The sequence below is a fragment of the Colobus angolensis genome, unplaced genomic scaffold (assembly GCF_000951035.1).
Source record: "Colobus angolensis palliatus isolate OR3802 unplaced genomic scaffold, Cang.pa_1.0 Scaffold28, whole genome shotgun sequence".
Lineage (NCBI taxonomy): Eukaryota > Metazoa > Chordata > Mammalia > Primates > Cercopithecidae > Colobus > Colobus angolensis.
The window spans coordinates 650022-664564 of NW_012116043.1; positions in this window are offsets into that span (position 1 = coordinate 650022).

Genomic DNA, 14543 nt, shown 5'->3' on the forward strand with positions numbered 1-14543 from the left:
GCCTCAGCTGCCTCCCCACGAGGCAGGGCTCAGGACTGGTAGCCCGCCATGCCCAAGCCTCCCTCCGCCCATGGGCTCCTGCATGGCCCGAGCCTCCCCGAGGAGTGCCACCCCCTGCCCCACAGCACGGGGTCCCATTGACTGCCCAAGGGCTGAGGAGTAGGGGTGCTTTGGCGCAGGACTGGCGGGCAGGGCAGCTCCGCCTGCAGCCCCCATGCGGGATCCACTAGGTGAAGCCAGCTGAGCTCCTGGGTCTAGTGGGGACTTGGATAACTTTTATGTCTAGCTAAGGGATCATAAATACACCAATCAGCACTCTGTGCCGAGCTCAGGGTTTGTAAATACACCAGTGAGCACCCTGTGTCTAGCTCAAGGTTTGTAAATACACCAGTTAGGACTCTGTATCTAGCTAACCTAGTGGGGACTTGGAAAACTTTTCTGTCTAGCACTTTGCATCCAGCTAAGGAATTGTAAATGCACCAATCAGCATTCTGTGTTTAGCTCAAGGTTTGTAAATACACCAATCAGTACTCTGTATCTAGCTAACCTAGTGGGGACCTGGAGAACGTTTCTGTCTAGAACTCTGTGTCTAGCTAAAGGATTGTAAATGCACCAATCAGCACTCTGTGTCTAGCTCAAGGTTTGTCTAGCTAATCTAGTGTGGACTTGGAGAACTTTTATGTCTAGCTATAGGATTGTAAATGCACCAATCAACACTCTGTGTCTAGCTCAGGAATTGTAAATGCACCAATCAGCACTCTATCAAAACGGACCAATCAGCTCTCTGTAAAATAGGCCAATCAGCGCTCTGTAAAATGGGCCAATCAGCAGGATGTGGGTGGGGCCAGATAAAGGAATAAAAGCAGCCTGTCCCAGCCAGTTAGCAGCAACCTGGTCCCATTCCACGTGGTGGAAGCTTTGTTGTTTTGCTCATTGTAATAAATCTTGCTGCTGCTCACTCTGGATTCACACCGGTGTTCATGAGCTGTAATACTCATGGTGAAGGTCTGCAGCTTCACTCCTTAAGTCAGCAAGACCATGAACCCACCAGAAGGAAGAAGCTCCAGATACATCTGAATATGTGAAGAAACAAACTCTGGACTACCATCTTTAAGAACGGTAACACTTCACCACTAGGGTCCGGGGCTTCATTCTTGAAGTCAGTGAGACCAAGAACCCACCAATTCTGGACACAGTTCCAGCTACTTAGAAGGTTGAAGATTGGGATGATTGCTTGAGTCCTGGAGGTTGAAGCCGCAGTGAGCCATGATCATGCCACTACACTCCAGACTGGGCAACACAGCAAGGCCCTGTCTCAATCAATCAATCAGTTAGTCAGTGGTTAATAATTGGGAGAAAAACTTAAATTATGTTTTCATAACAAGCCACTATCAAGAACCATGAGGGGTCTGGAATTTTACACCACTTGTAAGCTAATAAAATAAGCTATTAATGGAGTCGTGGATTGCAGCAGAAGACATGAGACTCCAGAGTCAGAGGCAAAGGATTTTGTTATTCACAGTACAAAAGGCAGCTTTGAACTTCATAAGGTTCTGTCAATGCCTCCAGGGCCACCTGGGACCACACAGAGGTCATTTCCCAGGCAGGTGATGCTCATGCAGTGGTTTGTGTCTCAGCTAAGGAACATGGACTTGGGAAACCAACTACTTTTACAGTGAGCAGTAAAGAAGTCTGCTTCTTCTGTAGAAGAAGAGATTGCCTCGTTTCTCAAGGTGACTCACTGAAAACACAAGCCTGAGAGATGGCTTGAACAGAAAGCATTTGGGCCTTACATTCTCAGAATGCCCAGGAAGAATGCACAGGGGCACTGAGGATGATTGATGCACGGATGATTGACCTTCCGCATAGCTACAAGTTCAACGTGTTAGGTGCAGGCGGAATGGAGAGATTGGAGGTGACATTGCACAATGGAAAATGTCACAGTTATGAAATCATTCTGCATGTTTTCTTCGCTGATGCGTCCCACCCATGGGGCTTCCTATCCCAGTGAGGTTGCAGCAGTGCTGAGACTGAGTTCTGTCTTCTCTGTAGACCTCATAATCCCAGGAACCACAAGCCCAGGAGGATACCTTGGGTTCAAGTAGGAGATAATTGACCTTAGCAGGTGCTTATTTTTGACAGTCTATCACACGCCTGAGCTCATTTGCTCTTTTTGTGACTCCCAACATCAGATAGAATAAGCATCATCTTTTTAATTTATAGGTATGGAACCTGAGCAGGTAGAACTTAAGCAGCCCCATAAGTTGGGAACAAATCTGGGGCCCAGACTTAGGTCTCTTTTAAGACTCCAAGCTCACTGATCATGTCACTGATTCCAAATTGATGTCCCATTGCTGCCCTTGGCATTTGGAGAATGAGGCCACCATGGCTGTGAAATTAAGAGCAACCAAGAATTCCAACCTCACTCTTTGTTCCATCCATAAGATGCCATGGCTGGGGAAAGACTGCAGTTGTTTCAAGCGTGCAAATTAAATCCTCAAAGTCAATCCCATGAGTTTGAAACACTGCATTCAGCTGATAAAGCAGATGTGAATGCCATTATTTTACCCCGAGAAAGGGATTTGGAAAAAGAGGTCTTGCAGCAAGGAAAGGGACTTGGGAAATTAAAATATGTCATCAGGTTTTGAAACCATAAGGGAAAATACTGACACTCCAATGCTAGTACCATTTCTTCCCAGCCATATTTTCAATTGTGGCATGTTCAGTATGACCCAGAATTTGTGAAAAAGGAAAGCCCCATAAGGTCATTATAATAAGCCAAGGGGGAAAGGAATGGGACCAGTTCTTGATTAATTAAGGTTTTATTAAATCGTATGAACATGCTTTTTAATGTCACTGTCAAACTTCCAGATGATGACCAACAAGGTTCCCTCCTGTGGAATGCCTGGTGCTACTGGGGCTGTCAGCTGACTCCCCATTATTAGAGGAAAAACACATGCTGGGAGTACTGTGGGTTGATTACCAGCTGTTCACCTGAAAAAACAACGCAGCATCTGCAAAGCATCATTTTCCACCTAGTTTGACATTAAGCATTGTTGTAAACACTATAGGCATCTATATTCCAGCTCATTTAATTTCTCTACATTATATTCTCTAAACCTTTTATGCAGTGATTGTTTAATGGAATCTTTAATTGTTATCAGGCAGTGAAATCAAGGCAGGTGCATCTTGTAGGGAATACTGAGGCCATCAAAAGCGCAGGACCAGACCCTGCGGTGGCACGGGGGATCTAACTCAGAAAACATCTGCACACTTTGATTCAGTCTGGGGTTGAGAAAAACTGGAGAGCTCTGAGCTGGAAAAGAATTATGCACATTTGCAGTCTGCTGAGGGGACTTAGGAGTTTTTGCATGGTCATTCTTCGGGCTGACAAAAAGTCCTGTAACTTTTGTATTTTCCATGTGAGATTTTCCAACAGATTGTGGGTTTGGGTAATTGCTCCTCTCATAGGAGATAGAAATAAATCAGCATGACTTTGTCTTCTCTATAATCCAAGTCCACGTCTCTGTAGTTTTAGCTACGTTTGACATTCTTTCTTTATTGAATGTATCTGCCCCATAATTCTGGGTCATCACTGAACTATGAATAGAGCTTGGAATGCACCTGCTCCCTCTCCTGAGATGGTGTCATGAGAACATACAACGACATGTGCAAAAACTTGTGATGAGGTGAAGTGTTTGGAAACTGCACTGGTGAAGGAGATGTGGTTGTGCTGAGGTTAAGGTCATGCCTAAGCAATGTAGGCAGTGTCTACCTTTCAGACTGAGGGACCCTGAGAAGGGTGCATTCAGACTCCACTCCCGTATCACTATTCTTCCTTCCCAGACAGACAAAGAAATCTGGGAAAATGGAAACCCCTCTTTTTAGAGTCTGTTGTGGAATATGGATAATGTGGTGGTTCCCAACCATCCCAGTTTGCTGCTCTCTGGGGGAGTCCGCAGAACATGAGGCTTCACTTGTAAAACCAGCGTGTTACTGAGCAAAGCAGGATGAGCTGGTCACCCCGACATCGAGACAGCATCTTCACCATTCCTTTGCATTTGTCATATCCACTTACCCTACATATGATGACATACTATTTTAAATGCATTTAACATTTTTTTCTTTAATAGAAGTTGCTTCTTTACTGCTTTTTATCACTGCCATAAGTGGAAGTTAAACAGAAATACATACTACAAATTTTTAAAAGTGTGGCAGAATTTTTCTACTGCCCACCTACATGCCTTCTCGTTTCATGCCAATCCTAGATTTGTGCTGAGGCCTCAAGAGATGAAGAGGAATTAGTCAAAGGCACATCTCTGCTAGTTTGGGGTCTGTGTGTAATCACGAAACCCAGTTCTGGCCTTCACACCTCAGAGGAATTTAGAAATGGAGCTTTTGAGAAAATAAATTCCCAGAAAGTTACGGCTTTTAAGACAAAAACAAAGCAAAACAAAACATTTTTGGGATCTGCCCATCGCTCTTCTTGTTTGTAGGCTAAATATATGAGGATGTGAGGCATGATGGTGGGAAAGCGACCTTGTGATCACACGAGAATGTCCAAGAGACTCCCTTGTTCACACCCACATCCCTGAGATCTTGGAGTTATGGAGCCAGCCCCAGAGAGGCCACCTGGAGTCCACTAAGGGCTCTGCTCCTGCTCTCTTTGTTGAAAGGATATAGTAGAAAGTTTTCAGGACCGGGCATGGTGGCTCACACCTGTAATCCCAGCACTATGGGAGGCCGAAGCAAGTGGGTCACTTGAGATCAAGAGTTCAACATGCCTGGCCAACATGTCTCTACTAAAAACACAAAAATTAGCTAGGCATAGTGATACATGCCCATAGTCCCAGCTACTCAGGAGGGTGAGGCAGGAGGATCACTTGAACCCAGGAGGTGGAGGTTGCAGTGAGCCAAGATGGTGCCACTGCATTCCAGCCTGGGTGAAAGAGTAAGACTCTGTCTCAAAAAAAAAAAAAAAAAAAAATCAATCATAGGCTCCCAAGCTACAGCACCAGGAAATGGGCATCTGGTGCCTCTGAAGAAGACCAAAGGAATAGCATCCCACCAGAATAAAGATAAGGGAGCAAGGCCTTGGGACCACTGCCTCCCAGCTGTGAGACTCCGTCTCAAAAAAAAAATTAAAAGAAAGTTTTAAACTGCTAAAGATGATCAAGACGTATGTCTTGTTCTCTGAAATAACAAAAATAATTGAAAGAAAACTCAAAAGGAAAATCCAGGCATACTTCATTTTACTGTGCGTCACTTTACTGCACTTGCAGGTACTGTGTTTTTTACAAATAGAGGAAGTGGCAGCCCTGCATCAAGCAATGGGTTCCATTTTTCCAACAGCATATTCTCAATTAATTAGCAGTTTCTGGCAATAAAATATTTTTAGTTAAGGTATGTACTTTTTTATACATAATGCCATTGCACACTTAATAGATCAAAGTATAATGTCAACATAACTTTTGCAAGCACTGGTCATATGGTTTGGCTGTGTCCCCACGCAAATCTCATCTTAAACTGTAGTTCCCATAGCCGCCACGTGTCGTGGGAGGGACCCAGTGGGAGGTAATTGAATCATGGGAACAGTTACCTCCATTCCATTCTCGTGATAGTGAGTGAGTTCTCAAGAGATCTGATGGTTTTACAAGGGGCCTTTCCCCTTTTGCTTCACACTTCTCCTTGCTGCTGCCATGTGAAGAAGAACTGTTTGCTTCCCCTTCCACCATGGTTGTAAGTTTCCTGAGGTTTCCCCAGCCTTGAGGAACTGTGAGTCATTTAAACCTCTTTCCTTATTGAATTACCCAGTCTTGGGTATTTCTTCATTGCAGTGTGAGAATGGACTAATACAACTGGGAAATAAAACATTTCCGTTATTCTCTTTATTGCAATATTAACTTTATTGCAGTGGTTCAGAACCAAACCCAAAATATCTCTGAAACATGACTGAAACATTTCTCACTATGTGAGCCTATGTTGTGTAATGCTCTGTTTGGCAACCACCTAAAATCAAATTACACATCTCCAGGGCCTCCCTGTACACCTCCAATAACACTGTTCTAATATATTGAGTATAAAATCAATTTTATGCCCCTAAAAACATTTCAGATAGGTAGGCTCAAGCAGAAATGTTTTTCATTGACAGAAACATTGCAATTACACACCATGACTTTCATTTTTTAATGGAGGCCTAATCCAGTAATCACCAATGTAGACACATTATACCAGAAGAGAGATATCGGTATCTACATCAATTGGCCTATTTATCAGTTATCTATCTATCTCAGTTCATGAGTTCATTACTTCTTCTGCTATTTTAATCCTAAATTGAAAGGCAAGAGATAAAACTATTTTGAATTATGGCTTTGAATACATTAGCTTCTTTTCAGAAACAATAGTATTTGATGCATGAAAGGATGGGAAATACCAATATAGTATTTTAAAGTTTTCCATTAATTTTGCCCTAAAAATTAATCTTGATTCAACCTCAGTTTTCCCTTAGGTCCCAGATTGTCTTGGAAATCTTCTTGCTCACTATTTTATATTCAGCAGTTCTTAATTTTCAGTCATTTAAAAAAATAATCTTTTATTAATTTCATGTTGTCAAAATATTTGTATTATTATTTATGTGATATAGTATTTAAGTTAACCTCTATGAGTAATAAGAATATTCAGGAAGGAAATAATATTATCATGGTAAACTTACCATAAATAGAGGACAATTATGAAAATAAGTGTAGTGAAATGGAACATTGCAATTCCATGCTGTTACCTGTATAAAGCCTTGAGCTTATGTGGGCCTCCTTTCTCTTAAAAAGGCTGAAAGTGTTAGACATTACAGACTCTAAAAACAAATAGATTTTTCTCTGTGATGCCATCTGAAGAGCTCAAAAACAATTGGAAAGGAAACGAGTTAGTCACTATGATATTTAAATTTATTTGATTTCTTTGATTTCCTTTACATAACACTGAGCCATCTGTCTCATCATGTAAAATGATCTCATTTCCTCCCTGAGAGGGCTGCTTTGTTGCTGAATCTCTTGGAAGGCCACCCCCAGCCATTCATTATTTTGTTCTGACATCTGATGGGCAGCATATTGTCGCCTATCCAGACTCAGGTCACAGATCCTGATTGGTTTAGGTCAGTCACAGAAATGCTGTGAGGATATGCCCATTTCACATAAGCCTGTGATTGGTTTGGTCTGGGTCATGTGACCTGCCTCTGGCCATTGAGACCTAAGACTACATCTTATGGGGATTTAAGGGAAACGCTTTCCTCCTTCATACAAATTATATTAAGCCAGAATGGCCTCTTTTTGTCCCTTTCTTCTCATCCTGCTCTGGGGACTGTCCAGTGACAATGTGGTATGTAAAACTATGAGGGCCCTCTCCCAATTATAAAATAACCATACTACAGATAAAAACATAAATACGTTAAATATGTGGGGTTCTTCAGGACCAACTGTCATTGAGTGTAGCCCAAACTGATGACAATAAACAACAAGAAAGTCCTCATCCTTTAAGGGAACATTAGCTAAATTTTCTGTTATTGTAGCCAACCGCATTCATTACTGATCATGCTGCTTTACCTTTTCCTGCTTAAGTCCTGGATATTCCAAACCTTTAGCTTTTATTCATTTTCTATCCACTACAAGATTCAATCTCTTTCCTAGGCTTATATTAATCTCAACCACCTATTTAGAATCTGCTCAAAATTTAAGTCTAAGAATCATTAGCCTGGGGAGTTTTTCATGGACTTGAATATTCTTGGAATTCACTCTGGTTTAATAAAAAAAAGAAGAGACAGAAACAAGACAAGAGTAGCAAAATACTGTAGCATCTGTGTAGATCAAGAGATGAAGGAATGCAAAGTAAATTTCAAAGTACGTTTGTCTTATTCATTAGTTCATTAAATATTTAATAAGCATCTACTACTTGCTCAGTATGCCATAGTGAACTAGGCAACAGAATCCTAATTGTTGTTGGGATTATAATTATCATGACTGCTCGTGTTTTCTGTTGTCATTGCACCCTGAAACTCTTCAAGGCGTTGACTTTTTGATATTCTGCTGCTCAGAAAACATATTTTTCACTATGGAAATGCAGAATGTTGTCAGACCTCAGGCTGAGTTCTGGCTTTCAGGGGACAGAAGAAGTAGCAAGTATGAAGACAAAAAACTACAATGCTTCCTTTGTTCCTGTTGGTTCAACGCATGAGCTTTTGTTTCCTTCCTAGATATGAGATTTTTTTGGGCGTTGGTTTATTTCTAAACTTAAGAATGGCTCACTAGTGTGTTAGGAGTTGCATGGTGGTAAACAATCCACTGGTGTTTGTGGTTTGAAGAGGTTGGTGGCTGGGACAGGCATGGCATAATCTCAGCACTTTGGGAGGCCAAGGTGAGCGGATCACTTGAGTACAAGAGTTTGAGACCAGACTAAGCAACATAGGGAAACCCTGCTTGTATGAAAAATAAAACAAAATAGAATAAAAGGTGGAAAACAATGCAAACGTTCAGCAACGAATGAATAAACAAAATGTGGCAAATTCACACAATGAAATATTATTTGACAAAAAAGAACTACTGATACATGCTACTACAACATGGAGGAATATTGAAAATTGTGCAAAATAAAGCCAGTCACCAAATAGCACTTATTGTACCATTCCATTTATATGAAAGGTCAAGAATAGGAAAATCCATAGAAACAAAAAACAGATTGATGGTTGACAGGGGTTAGGAGTGGGGGAAAAAAGGAATGACTGCTAATAAGTATAGAGATGTTTAGAATAATGAAAAGTTCTGAAACTAGACAGTGATAATGATTGCACAAAATTGTGAATATACATAATGCCACTAAATTGTCTCTTTTAAATAGTTAAATTTGTCAATATGTTATATATATTTTAGCATGATTAAAAAAGGAAATGAAATCGGAAATTTGCCCTTAGACTTAATTTTTTTCTTTCTTTTATAGTGTCAGTTTTCACTGCTAACGAGCACAGCAAGTTAGCACACTGGCCACGTTGGAAGAGTCCAGGTCCCAAGCTTAAATGGTCACTGTCAAGACTAAATGCTTAGTCAGGCTAGGTTTTAGTTCTAGATTAGACCATGGTAGAGGGAAGCAGTTTTTCCACACATTCCAATTTGAAAAGCAGCAACAAGACTTGAACATTTATCTGGGTGTCAAGGAAAGAAAGTAAATACAGATCTTGAACAGCTTTTAAAACATTACTTTGACAGCTTTACTATTTTTATTTAGTGACCCCAGCAGTGAAGGTCTATATTGGGTTTGGATTAAATTGTCACAGAAGAGGGCAGTTCTCATGCTATAAACAAAGGGTAGATTCTGACGAATTTGAGGTCCTTAAAGTTTCCTTTTTAAATTTTTTAATTTAATTCGTTTATTTTAACAAATCCAAGATGCAAAGGATTGGAGAGAAACATACAGAAAAAATAAATCCCATGTGAAAATCATTGAGAATGGGAAGCTTTTTGTCATTCAATGGATCATTTATAAAACTGCTATGTTTGTTTGGCTGCTATGGTGTGACAGGCAAAATAAAAAGACATGCCAAGGGATGCCTGCAGACATTTCCTTTATTTCTTTAATTTCCTTAGAGTTCAGGAGAGATTCTGCCACTCAAAGCTAGAAATGAATAACACACTAACAACAAAACAAAAGTGAAGATATGAACTGAAAATATTCTGGCCTCACACAATAACTCTATATATCAAGTTAAATGTATTTAACTTAGAAAAAGAGAAATTCCACCTATGTGAGATGCACAAAGCAAAAGCACATGAAACAGCTGAAATGCAGTAAAAGAGACTGATGATTCAGATGCCCGAGCTTCTGGGTTTAAGTTTTAAATATGTAAGACTCCTAGGGATATCAACAAATTGAAATAGATTGATATCTCCTGCTCACAGAAAGTGGGATATGTCCAAAGTTCCGTAGTTAATTTATAACCAATGTTAACAGAGATCTTTAGTCACTTACTCTTTAGGGTTGTAGAGCCAACTGCTAAATCGATATGTGCTCCCGAGGGCCATTTTGAGGACATTTGGTGAGCATTACGATACTACCAATAATGTTTCCTGTCTCATCCACAAAAGCAATTAAAGGAGACAGCTGACACTGAGACATCTCACATCTGTCTAATCGCATTCACTCTAATGTGATGGGCCCAATTTGGCTATCAGACATGAATAGATAACTTCAAATTGAATTTAAATCTGATTTTTGCCTAAGAGAAAGCTGAAGAAGAAAATGCTCACAGGCACTGGCTAAGATAGCATATCCCACTTCTGTGAGATGCAAAGAATGTGTTAGGCCTTGTAAGTTGAAAAAAAATAGGTAAACTGTCACAGGAAGCCTACTTAAATATATCAATATGCTGTGCATATTTTAGCACAATAGAAAAGAGACATGAAATTGGAAATTTACCCTTATGCTACCAAACACTCAAAAAGCCCACAGCCCAGTGCACATAGAGGCAGTAACATGGCACCAGCTTTGGGCAAAAGAGAAGCTTTATTGCAAGTTGACTGGGAAGGAGACCAAAGGAAACACTCAGATCTGTCTTCTGGAGCTGGAGATTGGGTCAAGTTTTATAAGCATGAGGTAATGATGTGTGGTCTGATTGGATGTTGTGATGAGGTGATGCCAGGAAGCATGGTCTGACTGGATCCTGCCATGAAGTGACAATCAGGGCTCTATCTGATTGGATCCTGGACGCTGCCATGCTGTGTCCTCTTCTTAATTCAGTCCCCACTCCCCCATCAGAGCACTTAGGTTCCCCCTGTGGTTGCCTGCTTGGCACATCTGAGCATGCTCAGGCTACATGGCCTTCAACCTGGGGTCCATGGAGCTGAAAAACAAGTCACAACTTTGTTACATAAATGTTGAACCACATTAGTCTGATACAGACACACATAGACTTAATTTTTTTCTTTTTAAGTTTTTCAAATTAACAAAATCAGATATAACAAAATTTGATTTCTACCATAAGTTAGCTCCTCATTCCCTCAAAAAAATATGCCCATGAGGGCTCGGAATTTGACTTTCTAAATCACTAAGATTTGATGATATTTTCAGCAAATGCTGTTCTGGGAAGCTGGCATATTCAGGATGGACGGAAAGATCAAGAGTATTTTCTCGAGCAATATAATGTGTTACTTTAATGGTGAAAAGGAGGGTCACAGTTTTCTAGATTTACCTGGGAAAACATCAGAAGCATTTCTTCTTCTCACATTTACCGGTTTATCTCCCTGGGCACCTGGGGAAAAATTCTGCTGAATTTTAAGACCAACATACTTATGACCTCTCTTATCGAGGAGATAAGTGTCATTTAGTGTTAGTTTTCTAAGACTTGCATAGCAAAGTGACCCAGACCTAGTGGCTTACCCAAAAGGCATTTACTGTCTCACAGATCTGAAGGTTAGAAGTTGAAGATCAGGTGTTAGCAGGGTTGGTGTCTTCTGAGTCCTCTCTTCTGGGCTTGTAGATGGCCATCTTCTTCCTGTGTTTTTACATGGTCTTTTCTCCATACACGTCTGTGTGTAAATTTCCTTCTCTTGAGAAGACATCAGCCATATTGGATTAAGACACACTCTAATAACCTCATTTTTAGTTAATTACATCTTTAAGGACTCTGTCTCCAAATATAGTCATATTCTAAGATACTGGGAGTTAGGACTGGAACACATGAATTATTTTAGAGGGACATAATTTAGCCTATAACAAATGATAATAACTATGTTTCTCTTAAACATCTGATATTTATTTCTTGACTCAAGCCCACAGTGGCAGAAGAACGCTCACTTGGTGAGAGCTAACAAAGTTGTTTTAGTCAGCCTGAGTGCCATCACAGAATACCACAGACTGGAGTACTTCAACAACACACATTTATTTTTCATAGTTCTGGAGTCTGGTAAGTCTAAAATCAAGGCACCAGAATATCCAGTGGTTGGTGAGGGTTTTCTTCCTGGTTTGCATGGGGCAGAGAGGAGAGACAGGGCTGCAACTTTCTCATGTCTCATCTTACAAGGGCACTAATTCCCATTCATGAGGGCTCTAGGCTCATGACTAAGCACCTCCCCAAAGCTCCGCCTCATAATATTGTCACATTGGGAGTTAGAATTTCAAGATATGAATTTGGCAGGGATAAAAATATTCAGTCCATACCAAAGCACAAGGAATGAAGTTGGCCCTGGTGTTCACCTGAAGACATGGAATGTGCAACTGAAGTTGCAAAGCCCAGGTGTGAGTTTCTCCCATGTGCCCTAGGTTCCATTCTTCCCACCAGGAGAAGAGATGATGGGATTCAGCACAAGGTGAGTGTTGGCTATGTTGGTCTCAGACTCACCTTTTTTTTTTTTTTTTTAACCTGTCTATCTCTAGCCTTTTCTACACTGAATCCCCTCATCTCCAGCACACTAAGAGACATTAATCCTTGTCCAGGAAATGAATGATGGAGGAACTGTACACCCATCTTTATGGAATAGGATGTGTATTTAAGTCCTACCCTATGAAGCAGGCAACACAAATTGGAGTGAGTGATGAGAGCTGACAGTATCTCAGACATTGAGTCTCTCACACATCTCAGCTATGGAAATGTGAAGGATGGCCTGTATTCCATTTCCTCCGTGCTGCTCGTTTACCTATTTGCTGTCAAAATTATCTCCCATTGTTCCCCTGCTCTCTTCTCTTTATTACCTGAGCTGCCCACAGCTACACTTCGCATATCTCTCTCCCTGCTATCTTTTGGGTAGATTTAGCCAGTGGGAGGCACTGATGGACAATAAGCGGAGAGGAGAATGGAGAAGAGAGAATATTTTTCCCATCTCTCTCTCTCTGCTTTGGGCAGTATTTCTGGCATTGGCTGTAGCCTTTCCAGAAGAATATAAATTTGTTAAAAATGAAGTAAGATTTACAGAAAAGGTGCAAAAGTTGCACAGACTTCCCATATAAGCTACATACTGTTTCCTCCTAAGTTATCAAAATGAATAAGTTTATATTGTTATGATATTATTAACTAAACTACAGACCATCTGAATTGCACCCGCTTTTTTCTGACTAGGGTCCTATACCAGGGTCTGCATTTTTCTTGGCTGCTGTATCTTTTGATTCTTCTCTAATCTGTGACAGTTCTACGGACGTTGCTTGTTTTTCTTGACCCTGATAATTTAGAAGAGTGTTGGTCAATTATATTTAGACTCTTTCTCAAACTGGGTTGTCTGATGATTTCCTATGATTTAAGATTATCACTTACTGGAAGAATACCACGAAGGTCATGGGCCCTTCTCAGTGCTTTGCAAAGGGAATACATGAAATGCATCTGTCCTGTTTATTTAACCTTGATCACTTGGCTGAGGTGGTACCTTCTAGACTTTCCAATCTGAAGTTACTAGTTTTCCCTTTTAAAGTAAAAAAAAAATAATAATAATAAAGAAAAAAGCAAACTAATTGATTCAAGGAATATGATTTGAGTCTATGCAAATTTCCTGCTTCTCCTTAAACTTCTGCTCACCAGTTTTAGCATCTACATATGGATGTTGGATGCAGCAAGTTATTAATGTGTTAATTCTCTAAGTAATTTTTCTCTTTTTTACATGCATTAATTGGAATCCCCCTCTAAGGAAGAGCTGACCTTTCTCTCCTATTCAATTATTTGTTCATTTGCATTTGGATTCAAAAATACTTTATTCTTTGAATTACAACTCAATTCTATCATTATTTATTTTGTTTTTCAAGTTGTTCCCATTTCTGCCATTTGGAGTTATTTCAGGGCAGTATCTATACCCTCTTGATGTCTCTCTTTTTTGAGAACTTTCTTAACTTGTTGAAACTACAGAATGCTTCAGGCTCATCTTATGTGTTTCCTGCCTCAGCCATGAGACCAACCAAGCAGCCCTGTTTTCCTTTACTGGAGATAGGTATTTAGAAACCAAGATCTACCTATCATGTGTGCACATTGCTGCTGCAGTGTCATTAACACTACCCTCATTGAGGAAATCTTGGAAATACATGTTTACTAATCTGTGCAAAGATAAAAATAACCCTCTCTATCTAGTTACATGTACATGTATGTCAAGCTATAGACAGATGGATATCCATGTGTCTACACGTAGCTACAGATGCAGATACAGGGATGCATGGAGAGTCAAAGAGGTAAATAGATAGGATAGATAGATAGATAGATAGATAGATAGATAGATAGATAGATAGATAGATAGATAGATCAGATAGATATTTGAGTTTATACTGATATCTCTAATTCTAATCCAATAATGAAAGTTCATTGTAAGCCAGCCCCTTTCTGTAAGGTTATCTTCTTTTGCTAACAGTTGAGAAAACAGACTCTAAATATCTTTACTTATTTGTTCAAACCTTGTATACAGTTAAAGTAGTTTGACAAATGCTAACACATACTCCTGTGAGAATCAAATTGACCACCAAGAATAGTGTTTGAGCACAGTTCTTTTGTTTGTGACCTTAAGACATCAGGTTAAACAATGTTTTCCAAAATCATT